This window comes from Mustela putorius, unplaced genomic scaffold (assembly GCF_011764305.1).
Source record: "Mustela putorius furo isolate JIRA1106 unplaced genomic scaffold, ASM1176430v1.1 tig00003988_pilon_pilon_pilon, whole genome shotgun sequence".
Lineage (NCBI taxonomy): Eukaryota > Metazoa > Chordata > Mammalia > Carnivora > Mustelidae > Mustela > Mustela putorius.
This window is the reverse complement of record NW_025422127.1, coordinates 414,637-427,132: the sequence shown is the minus strand read 5'-3', so window position 1 is coordinate 427,132 and position 12,496 is coordinate 414,637. Positions and strand designations below refer to the sequence as shown.

Genomic DNA, 12,496 nt, shown 5'->3' with positions numbered 1-12,496 from the left:
TTTCTGGGCTCTCTATTCTGTTCCATTGATCTATGTGTCTGTTTTTGTGCCAGTACCATGTTGTCTTGATGATGACAGCTTTGTAATAGAGCTTGAAGTATGGAATTGTGATGCCACCAACTTTGGCTTTCTTTTTCAATATCCCTTTGGCTATTCGAGGTCTTTTCTGGTTCCATATAAATTTTAGGATTATTTGTTCCATTTCTTTGAAAAAGATGGATGGTACTTTGATAGGAATTGCATTAAATGTGTAGATTGCTTTAGGTAGCATGGACATTTTCACAATATTTATTCTTCCAATCCAGGAACATGGAACATTTTTCCATTTCTTTGTGTCTTCCTCAGTTTCTTTCATGAGTACTTTATAGTTTTCTGAGTATAGATTCTTAGCCTTTTTGGTTAGGTTTATTCCTAGGTATCTTATGGTTTGGGGTGCTATTGTAAATGGGATTGACTCCTTATTTCCTCTTTCTTCTGTCTTGTTGTTGGTGTAGAGAAATGCAACTGATTTCTGTGCATTGATATTATATCCTGACACTTTACTGAATTCCTGTACCAGTTCTAGCAGTTTTGGAGTGGAGTCTTTTGGGTTTTCCACATATAGTATCATATCATCTGTCAAGAGTGATAATTTGACACCTCTTTGCCGATTTGGATGCCTTTAATTTCCTTTTGTTGTCTGATTGCTGAGGCTAGGACTTCTATTACTATGTGAATAGTAGTGGTGATAATGGACATCCCTGCCATGTTCCAGACCTTTGCGGAACAGCTTTCAGTATTTCTCCATTGAGTATGATATCTGCGGTGGGTTTTTCATAGATGGCACTGATAATATTGAGGTATGTGCAATAATATTGAGGTATGTGTATCTCCCTACACTTTGAAGAGTTTTTATCAGGAAGGGATGCTGTACTTTGTCAAATGCTTTTTCAGCATCTAAGGAGAGTATCATATGGTTCTTGTACTTTATTTTATTGATGTGTTGTATCACACTGACTGATTTGCGGATGTTGAACCAACCTTGCAGTCCTGGGATAAATCCCACGTGGTCGTGGTGAATAATCCTTTTAATGTACTGTTGAATCCCTTTGGCTAGTATTTTGGTGAGAATTTTTGCATCTGTGTTCATCAAGGATATTGGTCTATAGCTCTCTTTTTTGATGGGATTCTTCTCTGGTTTTGGGGTCAAGGTGATGCTGGCCTCATAAAATGAGTTTGGAAGTTTTCCATCCATTTCTATTTTTGGAACAGTTTCAGGAGAATCAGAATTAGTTCTTCTTTAAATATTTGGTAGAACTCCCCTAGGAAGCTGTCTGGCTCTGGGCTTTTGTTTGTTTGGAGAATTTTAATGACTGTTTCAATCTCCTTACTGGTTATGGGTCTGTTCAGGCTTTCTATTTCTTCCTGGTTCAGTTGTGGTAGTTTATATGTTTCTAGAAATGCATTCATTTCTTCCAGATTGTCAAATTTGTTGGCGTAGACTTGCTCATAGTATGTTCTTATAATAGTTTGTATTTCTTTGGTGTTAGTTGTGATCTCTCCTCTTTCATTCATGATTTTATTTATTTGGGTCCTTTCTCTTTTCTTTTTGATAAGTTGGGCCAGGGGTTTATCAAGTTTATTAATTCTTTCAAAGAACCAGCTCCTAGTTTCCTTGATTTGCTCTATTGTTTTTTTGGTTTCTATTTCATTGATTTCTTCTCTAATCTTTATGATTTCTCTTCTCCTGCTGGGCTTAGGGTTTCTTTCTTGCTCTTTCTCCAGCTCCTTTAGGTGTAGGGTTAGGTTGTGTACCTGAGACCTTTCTTGTTTCTTGAGAAAGGCTTGTACCGCTATATATTTTCCTCTCAGGACTGCCTTTGTTGTGTCCCACAGATTTTGAACCGTTGTATTTTCATTATCATTTGTTTCCATGATTTTTTTCAATTCTTCTTTAATTTCCCTGTTGACCCATTCATTCTTTAGAAGGATGCTGTTTAGTCTCCATGTATTTGGGTTCTTTCCAAACTTCCTTTTGTGATTGAGTTCTAGCTTTAGAGCATTGTGGTCTGAAAATATGCAGGGAATGATCACAATTTTTGATACCGTTTGAGTCCTGATTTAGGACCGAGGATGTGATCTATTCTGGAGAATGTTCCATGTGCACTAGAGAAGAAAGTGTATTCTGTTGCTTTGGGATGAAATGTTCTGAATATATCTGTGATGTCCATCTGGTCCAGTGTGTCATTTAAGACCTTTATTTCCTTGTTTATCTTTTGCTTGGATGATCTGTCCATTTCTGTGAGGGGATTGTTAAAGTCCCCTACTATTATATTATTATTGTTGATGTGTTTCTTTGATTTTGTTATTAATTGGTTTATATAGTTGGCTGCTCCCACGTTGGGGGCATAGATATTTAAAATTGTTAGATCTTCTTGTTGGACAGACCCTTTGAGTATGATATAGTGTCCTTCCTCATCTCTTATTATAGTCTTTGGCTTAAAATCTAATTGATCTGATATAAGGATTGCCACTCCTGCTTTCTTCTGATGTCCATTAGCATGGTAAATTCTTTTCCACCCCCTCACTTTAAATCTGGAGGTGTCTTCGGGCTTAAAATGAGTTTCTTGGAGGCAACATATAGATGGGTTTTGTTTTTTTATCCATTCTGATAGCCTGTGTCTTTTGACAGGGGCATTTAGCCCATTAACATCAGGGTAACTATTGAGAGCTATGAATTTACGGCCATTGTATTGCCTGTAAGGTGACTGTTACTATATATGGTCTCTGTTCCTTTCTGATCTACCACTTGTAGGTTCTCTCTTTGCTTAGAAGACCCCTTTCAATATTTCCTGTAGAGCTCGTTTGGCATTTGCAAATTCTTTCAGTTTTTGTTTGTCCTGGAAGCTTTTAATCTCTCGTATTTTCAATGGTAGCCTATCAATGGTAGCCTATCTGGATGTAGTATTCTTGGCTGCATGTTTTTCTCGTTTAGTGCTCTGAAAATATCATGCCAGCTCTTTCTGACCTTCCAGGTCTCTGTGGATAAGTCAGCTGCCAATCTCATATTTTTACCATTGTATGTTACAGACTTCTTTTCCCGGGCTGTTTTCAGGATTTTCTCTTTGTCACTGAGACTTGTAAATTTTACTATTAGGTGACGAGGTGTGGGCCTATTCTTATTGATTTTTAGGGGCATTCTCTGAACCTCCTGAATTTTGATGCTCGTTCCCTTTGCCATATTGGGGAAATTCTCCCCAATAATTCTCTCCAGTATACCTTCTGCTCCCCTCTCTCTTTCTTCTTCTTCTGGAATCACAATTATTCTAATGTTGATTCGTCTTATGGTGTCACTTATCTCTCGAATTCTCCCCTCGTGGTCCAGTAGCTGTTTGTCCCTCTTTTGCTCAGCTTCTTTATTCTCTGTCATTTGGTCTTCTATATCACTAATTCTTTCTTCTGCCTCATTTATCCTAGCAGTGAGAGCCTCCATTTTTGATTTCACCTCATTAATAGCGTTTTTGATTTCAACTTGGTTAGATTTTAGTTCTTTTATTTCTCCAGAAAGGGCTTTTATATCTCCCGAGAGGGTTTCTCTAATATCTTCCATGCCTTTTTCAAGCCCGGCTAGAACCTTGAGAATTGTCATTCTGAACTCTAGATCTGACATATTACCAATGTCTGTATTGATTAGGTCCCTAGCCTTCGGTACTGCCTCTTGTTCTTTTTTTTGTGTTGAATTTTTCCGTCTTGTCATTTTGTCCAGATAAGGGTATATGAAGGAGTAAGTAAAATACTAAAAGGGTGGCAACAATCCCAGGAAAATATGCTTGAACCAAATTAGAAGAGATCCCAAATTGTGAGGGGGGAGAAAGGGGATAAAAAGAGGTTCAAAAAGGATGAAAAAAAAAAAAAAAGAAAAGAAAGGAATTAAAAAAAAATAAAACAAATACAGAAAAATATAAAAAAGAAAAAATATATATATTAGATAAACTAGTTAAAAAACGTTAAAAAAGAAACAGGTAAAAGTTAAAAAAAAATTTACCAGAAGGTGAGAAAAAAAAAACAAAAAATGAAAAAGAAAAAACTTAAATTAACTGCAAGACCAAAAATAATCACAGGGAAAAAGCCATGAGTTCCATGCTTTGCTTTTTCCTCTTCTGGAATTCTGATGCTCTCCTTGGTATTGAAACCGCTCTCCTTGGTAGGTGAACTTGGTCTCGGCTGGATTTCTTGTTGATCTTCTGGGGGAGGGGCTTGGTGTAGTGATTCTCAAGTGTCTTTGCTCCAGGCGGAATTGCACCGCCCTTACCAGGAGCCGGGTTGAGTAATCCGCTCAGGTTTGCTTTCAGGAGCTTTTGTTCCCTGAGCGCTTTCCATAGAGTTCTGGAGGACGGGAATACAAATGGTGGCCTCCTGGTCTCCGGCCCGGAGGAGCCGAGAGCCCATGGTCCCACTCCTCAGTGCGCCCTCAGAGAAGAGCGCCCAGTTACTCCCGTCTGCCTGATCTCCGGCCACGCTCGGATTCACGGAGCCTGCGACCGTTTCAAGGTAACACCAAGCTGCGAGCTCACTGTCAGCTCTGTCTCTGTAGCCGGCTTTCCCGTTCCAATACCTGCAAGCTCTGCGACACTCAGACACCCCCGATCCTTCTGTGACCCTGCGGGACCTGAGGCCACGCTGATCCCGCATGGGCTTCGCCCCGGTTTAGCCTCTGGAGCGAGGTCCCTCAGTGGAACAAACTTTTAAAAGTCCTGATTTTGTGCTCCGTTGCTCTGTCGCTTGCCCAGAGCCGGCCCCTCCCCCCGGGGTCTATCTTCCCGTAGCTTTGGATTCACTTCTCCGCAGGTCCTACCTTTCAGAAAGTGGTTGTTTTACTGTTTCCAGAATTGCTGTTCTTCTTCTCTTTGATCTGCCGATGGATTTTCAGGTGTTTGCAATCTTTAGATAAGCTATCTAGCTGCTCTCCTTCTAGCTGAAGTAGTCTCAGCCTGCTACTTCTCTGCCATCTTGACTCCTCCCCCAGGGTAACTTTTGAGAGATATGAATTTAGTGCTATTGTATCGCCTGTCAGGTGACTGTTACTGTATATTGCCTCTGTTCCTTTCTGATCTACCACTTGTAGGCTCTCTGTTTGTCTAGAGGATCCCTTTCAATATTTCCTATAGAGCTGGTTTGGTGTTTGCAAATTCTTTCAGTTTTTGTTTGTCCTGGAAGCTTTTAATCTATCCTTCTATTTTCAATGATAGCCTAGCTGGATAGTATTCTTGGCTGCATGTTTTTCTCGTTTAGTGCTCTGAAAATATCATGCCAGCTATTTCTGGCCTGCCAGGTCTCTGTGGATAAGTCAGCTGCCAATCTCATATTTTTACCATTGTATGTTACAGACTTCTTTTCCCGGGCTGTTTTCAGGATTTTCTCTTTGTCACTAAGACTTGTAAATTTTACTATTAAGTGACGGGGTGTGGGCCTATTCTTATTGATTTTTAGGGGCATTCTCTGAACCTCCTGAATTTTGATGCTCGTTCCCTTTGCCATATTGGGGAAATTCTCCCCAATAATTCTCTCCAGTATACCTTCTGCTCCCCTCTCTCTTTCTTCTTCTTCTGGAATCCCAATTATTCTAATGTTGTTTCATCTTATGGTGTCACTTATCTCTCGAATTCTCCCCTCGTGGTCCAGTAGCTGTTTGTCCCTCTTTTGCTCAGCTTCTTTATTCTCTGTCATTTGGTCTTCTATATCGCTAATTCTTTCTTCTGCCTCATTTATCCTAGCAGTGAGAGCTCCATTTTTTATTGCACCTCATTAATAGCGTTTTTGATTTCAACTTGGTTAGATTTTAGTTCTTTTATTTCTCCAGAAAGGGCTTTTATATCTCCCGAGAGAGTTTCTCTAATATCTTCCATGCCTTTTTCAAGCCCGGCTAGAACCTTGAGAATTGTCATTCTGAACTCTAGATCTGACATATTACCAATGTCTGTATTGATTAGGTCCCTAGCCTTCGGTACTGCCTCTTGTTCTGTTTTTTGTGGTGAATTTTTCTGCCTTGTCATTTTGTCCAGATAAGAGTATATGAAGGAGCAAGCAAAATACTAAAAGGGTGGCAACAACCCCAGGAAAATATGCTTTAACCAAATCAGAAGAGATCCCAAATCATGAGGGGGGGGAAAGGGGATAAAAAGAGGTTCAAAATGAAAGAAAGAAAGTAAAAATAATTAAAAAAAAGAAAACGAATAAAGAAAAGTATAAAAATGAAAAAAATATATAGTGAAAAAACATAGGGTAAAAGTTAAAAAAAATTTAGAGGAAGAAGAGAAAAAAATGAAAAAGAAAAAAAATTAAATTAACTGCAAGACTAAAAAATCACAGGGAGAAAGCCATGAGTTTCGTGCTTTGCTTTCTCCTCCTCTGGACTTCTGCTCTCCTTGATATTGAAACCACACTCCTTGGTAGGTGAACTTGGTTTTGGCTGGATTTCTTGTTGATCTTCTGAGGGAGGGGCCTGTTGTAGTGATTCTCAAGTGTCTTTGCCCGAGGCGGAATTGCACCGCCCTTACCAGGGGCCTAATCCAATCGGCTTTGCTTTCAGGAGCTTGTTCCCTGAGCGCTTTCCGTAGAGTTCCCAAGGACGGAATACAAATGGTGGCCTCCTGTTTTCTGGCCCGGAGGAGCTGAGAGCCCAGGGCCCTACTCCTTGGTGCCCCCTCAGGGAACAGCGTCCAGTAACTCCTGTCTGCCTGACCTCCGGCCACCCTCTGAGCTCACCAAGGCTGCGACCGGTTCAAGGTAATCCCAAACTGTGATCTTACTGTTGGCTCTGTCTCTGTAGCTGGCTTTCCTGTTCCAATACCTGCAAGCTCTGCGACACTCAGATACCCCCAATCGTTCTGTAACCCTGCGGAACCTGAGGCCACGCTGACCCCGCGTGGGCTTCGCCCCGGTTTCGTCTCTGGAGTGATGTCCCTCAGCAGAACAGACTTTTATTTTTTTAACTTATTTATTTATTTATTTATTTGTTTGTTTTTTAAAGATTTTATTTATTTATTTGACAGAGAGAGATCCCAGCAGGCAGAGAGGCAGGCAGAGAGAGGGGAAGGGAAGGTAGCAGGCCCCTGCTGAGCAGAGAGCCCAATATGGGACTCGATCCCAGGACCCTGAGATCATGACGTGAGCCGAAGGCAGCGGCTTAACCCACTGAGCCAATCAGGCGCCCCGGAACAGACTTTTAAAAGTCTGATTTTGTACTCCGTTGCTCCATGCCTTGCCGGGAGCTGGCCCTTCCCCCCAGGGTCTATCTTCCCGTCGCTTTGGATTCACTTCTCCGCAGGTCCTACCTTTCAGAAAGTGGTTGTTTTTCTGTTTCTAGAATTGCTGTTCTTCTTCTCTTCGATTTGCTGATGGATTTGCAGGTGTTTGCAATCTTTAGATAAGCTATCTAGCTGCTCTCCTGCTAGCTGAAGTAGTCTCAGCCTGCTACTTCTCTGCCATCTTGACTCCTCCAAACCCAGAATTTCTGATAGAGGCACTTATTTCAATGAATTTGGCATAATATAAAATTCTGTTTCTTCTCTCCTGGATATGTGCCATGAGAATCCATCCAAACATAAGTTCCCATATTTAATTTTGATAAATTTTCAAAATCAGGGAAAATTTTTCAATGTAATTATGCCTTCTCCTGAGTTTGTGCTTGCCTACTACTTACTGGTAAGGCTAAATTCTGATACATATTATAGGCCATAAAATAGGCATGGTGACTGTACACATAAGGAAAAATTTAAAGCTAATTCCTTCATGTGTGGTAACTACAGAGGTTCTATAGTTTCAGAGGAAGATAAATATAGTTCCTTCTGTTGGCAAGGGAGTCTAGGTGGTGCTTTCACTTTCAGGTACTCTGAGTCATCTGAATCCACAGAGATACCTTCATTCCATTGATCAGTCCCCATTCTTTCCCAATCAGTGTCTTAGCATTCACATAAGACATGTGAAGAAGTTGTGAATTAAATAAGCTTTATAACTAAGGAACCTGTAGGATAAGGATTTAATACTGGCTATATCATCTCTTCAGTTATGACATAATTGAAACCTTAAAGTTACATTTTCTTTTTTTGAACTGTCTTATGTATTTGGAAGCAGCTAGCTCCTAAATAAGTGTTGTTTTCATTGTTCAGTTTTATTCAACCTTGCTTTTAGTAGGCTTTTAATTCTAGATGAACTCTCCCTTATAAATGTGTCAATGTAGACTATCAGTGTTTATGTGTCTAATGGAATCATTGCTGATATCAGACAAAACCAGGTTAATAAATTGGCCCCAGATTCTTACTGGTTTAAGAGTCTGTTCCTGGGATAGGTTCTCTATATATCAACTACAGCTGCAGAGAGCAGTATTTAAGGAAGTTAATTAAAAATAAATCTATTTAGTATCAAGTAATTGTTGGTTTAAGGAATTATTAAGAGAGCTGAAGGCAGATTATTTTTTTAAGATTTTATTTATTTATTTGACAGACAGAGATCACAAGTAGGCAGAGAGGCAGGCAGAGAGAGAGAGAGGGAAGCAGGCTCCCTGCTGAGTAGAGAGCCTGATGCGGGACTCAATCCCAGGAGCCTGAGATCATGACCTGAGCTGAAGGCAGCGGCTTAACCCATTGAGCCACCCAGGTGCCCTGAAGGCAGATTTTTAAAAAGATTTTTTTTTTTTAATTCTTTGAGAGAAAGAGAGCAGGGAAAGCAGCAGGCAGAGGGGGAAGTAGGACCCCACTGAGCAAGAAGCCTGATGCGGGACACGATCCTAGGGCACTGGGACAATGACCTGAGCCAAAAGCAGGCACTTAACTGACTGAGCCATCCAGGCATCCCTGAAGGCAGATTTTAAGATGAGCCTCGTGGAATAACCTCAAAGCTGCTTCACAAAATTAAGTCCCCATGATAACTCTTCCTCAGGAATCTAGTGCTATTGCTATAAAATTTAGGGTCATTTGAATCTGCTATGATCTACACCAGCAATGTAGATGCTTAACTATAACAATTTTTTAAAAGATTTTATTTATTTATTTGAGAGAGAGAGAGCATGAGAGGGGAGAAGGTCAGAGGGAGAAGCAGACTCCCAATGGAGCTGGGAGCCCGATGTGGGACTTGATCCTGGGACTCCAGGATCATGACCTGAGCTGAAGGCAGTCGCTTAACCAACTGAGTCACCCAGGCGCCCCTATAACAATGTTTAAAGTTTGTATCTTTTATGAAGTTATCTGAATTGCAGAACTGAAATGATGTTTAGAATCCTAGCTTCAAAGACAACTGAAAATGTAGCTTTTGCAGTCCTTGCATATAGATAAACATATGTGATGGAATTTAGAAGATACAAAATGTATACATTCATAATAAAACACTAGTAGAGTAATGAAATGTAAAAGAGTCATCTAAATTACTCATCAATAAATGAAGTAAACATTATTGTCATCCTCAATTTACAGACGAAGGAATACCACATAAGGTACTCTACAAGGACAGTTGTCTTACAGACACTGTTGTGATTCATAAAGGCAAATTATTTTTTAGTAAATTGCATGTTGCTGGCTTTATGACATTTAATTAAAACTAACAGTACTTAAAATAATAGTAATAGTTTTAATTTATTAAGCACTGGGAGGTACCAGGCATGTTTGTTAGCCATTTCTAAAGAAATATTTAAACTACTCTCTGAGGTAATTCCCATTATTCTCTTTAATTTTTATATCAATAAGTAACTCACTGAGAGTTTCACTAATTTTTCCAAGATTGCACAAATGGAGACTTAGTGGAGTGAATGATGGAGTATATGAGCTGCTCCTGAGACCTGAAGGAATCCATGTCAAGAAAGACATTGATGTGCTAAGTGAATAATATTGTTGAGTACCATTGTGATTTTCACTATTGTCTTTATGAAAACATATCAAGTTAAGAAAACATTAAAATTGTAATACTCATGGAAGTCTAACCATAGAGTTCCATCTGGTACCATGATTAAAAGATATAGTTTTGCCCTGTATGTGTCCCCAGTGGAGATCCTGGGAGGTAGACCTAAAAAGAAAAGAGAGTTTCTGCCTATTGAGTAATGAGTTTAAGAGGAGCTGCTGTTCAACAACTGTATTGTTGAAGGGGTATAGTGATTTCTGTCCATGGTTTTGAAAAACAAGGCATCCTAGAAAACCGAGTCATAAAAAATTATTCAAACAGGATATCAGAGCAGAGCAATGATAATTTTAAGGCAGGAGGTATTAATAGTTTATATAGGAATAGGCTTTTTGAGACCTCCATCCTTTTGTTGATTAACAAATATTTTAAATGCCATCATTTTAAATGATGGCACTATGGTAAGCCCTTTGGTAGGCAATAATGAACAAAGTATCCCTTTTTCTACAAAATGTTCATAGTCTGTGAAGATCTAGCATCGAGAAAGATGACATTCCAGTATATAGTGAAAATTTCTAATCATACTGATAAACATACTGTATCATGGGGCTCATGTAATCCTATTTGACTATGAATTACAGCAATACAAAGCCAAGTTTATAGATGGAGCAAAGAGGGCAATGCGAATTTGAGGACTTTAGCGCTGGAGATCTACCATCAGACAGAGTGGTACAGGGCATGATGAACACCAAAGAGATCTGATTATTTAAGTATACAAAGACTTACTGTGACTCAAATCATACTGATGGAGAACGACAAAGTATTATCTATCAGTGAGAGAATCAGTTGTTAGTCCCATAATCTATGATTATGGCTGCAGTTGAAGGGGTGCTCAATCCAAAAATGTCTCAATCCAAAAATGACAGAAACTCTTTCCAACGAGAAATGGTAGTATCATACAGGCATATGTTATATTTGAGATTACCAGTGGAAGAGTTTGGGATCTAAGCTTCTTTAGTGAAAGCAATATTCTGCATGTAAGCTTAGGGATTTAAGTTTAATTCCAAAAGAGTAGTTGTCTTCTGAATTTTTAATTTTCTAAGATACGTTATTTTGGAAAGAAATCCCCATAAGCCAAACCTGGCATTTTAGATGAGCTTATTTAGTAGTCCTGTGAAAGAAAGTGCTTTTGTGGAAGAAATAGAATCCTATTCTGAAAAATCTAAGATTTCTTTGTGTATGTTCATGTTGCAAAATTTCTTACCTCCCCTAGTAATTGGCACAATTGCTTCTTTGGGGGACACAGTTGTGATCTGAATCATTTTTCAGGTACATATTGGTGATATATACATTATTTGTTTCCTATGAATATCTGCCTTTTACTTTAAAAGGAGGAAAAAAGTATACCCACTTAAAGGGGTATATCTTGTGGGGGGTAGGTAAAATGTTAAAAAGAGTTTAAAACATATAATGTTGCTCTTTCATCTGGTTATTGTGTCATGAGGCACCATGAGCAGCAAAGTATCTAAGCGACACCCTGTACTGGTGGTGTGGGAAGTCCTGAATGGGAATCAGTGCCAGTGTCAGAAGTTTCTGGAGATGGTGGAGCTGCAGATCAGCTTGAAGGCCTACAACCCACAGAAGGACAAATGCTTCTCAGGCACATTAAGGCTCAAGTCCACTCCCTGCCCCAAGTTTTGGGGGAACAGCAGCACTGTGATGAGTCCAAGATTGTGGATATTCCCCACATGGACACTAAGACACTGAAGAAACTCAACAAGAAAAAAGAGTTAGTCAAGAATATGACCAAGAAGTGTGATGCCTTTTTGGCTTCAGAATCTCTGATCAAGCAGATTCCACAAGTTTTGGGTCCAGGCCTGAATAAAGTTGGCAATTTCCCTTTCATGCTGACCCACAATGAGAACATGGGGATCAAAGTGGATAAAATGAAGTCCACAGTCCAATTCCAGATGAAGTTGCTATGTCTGTCAGTGGCTGTTGGCCACATGAAGATGACAGATGATGAGTTTGTATGCAACATCCACTTAGCTGTCAACTTGCAGGTGTTGTTGCTCAAGAAGGATTGGCAGGAGGTTTGCGCTTTATGCAACAAAAGATCATGGGCAAGTCCCAGCACCTGTACTAAGGCATACCTCAAAAAACCCTTGTACTAACATTAGAAAAAAAAAAAAGAAAGAAATATATACTATCCATATGAGGATCACTAGTATTGGTTTTATAACATAACTTTTTTCTGTGCATAATAAATTGAATCAATAAAATCAGCTTTTCATAGAAAGCATAAAAGAGAAGTAATGACTACTTGCTGTTTTCTGTTTCTCATTCTCATTCACTTCACTCACTTTGACAGCTGCAATTTGCAATCATTATTATTTTTGTCCAGGATATCCATTTAATTATATTTCTTACCTTTACTTGGAATTCTTACTGCATTGCTGGAAATGTTGTGAGAAGTCCTATATTTTATATTCATATGGCCCCGGGTATATGTTTTTATAAAAGATTAATTCCATACTGAAAAGTCTCCCTTTTTATCTGTTGCTCAAAATCTTATAAGGTGGAAATGATCTGTTCTATTAATCCAAATGGTTAGTGCATGCCTGCAATGTAG

The 12,496-nt window shown here is 39.3% G+C and overlaps 1 pseudogene; it reads left to right on the top strand.

Annotated features, from left to right (window-relative positions):
- The first annotated feature begins 11,373 nt into the window (after positions 1 to 11,373).
- Positions 11,374 to 12,038, top strand: LOC101682900 (annotated as a pseudogene).
- Positions 12,039 to 12,496: the final 458 nt, after the last annotated feature.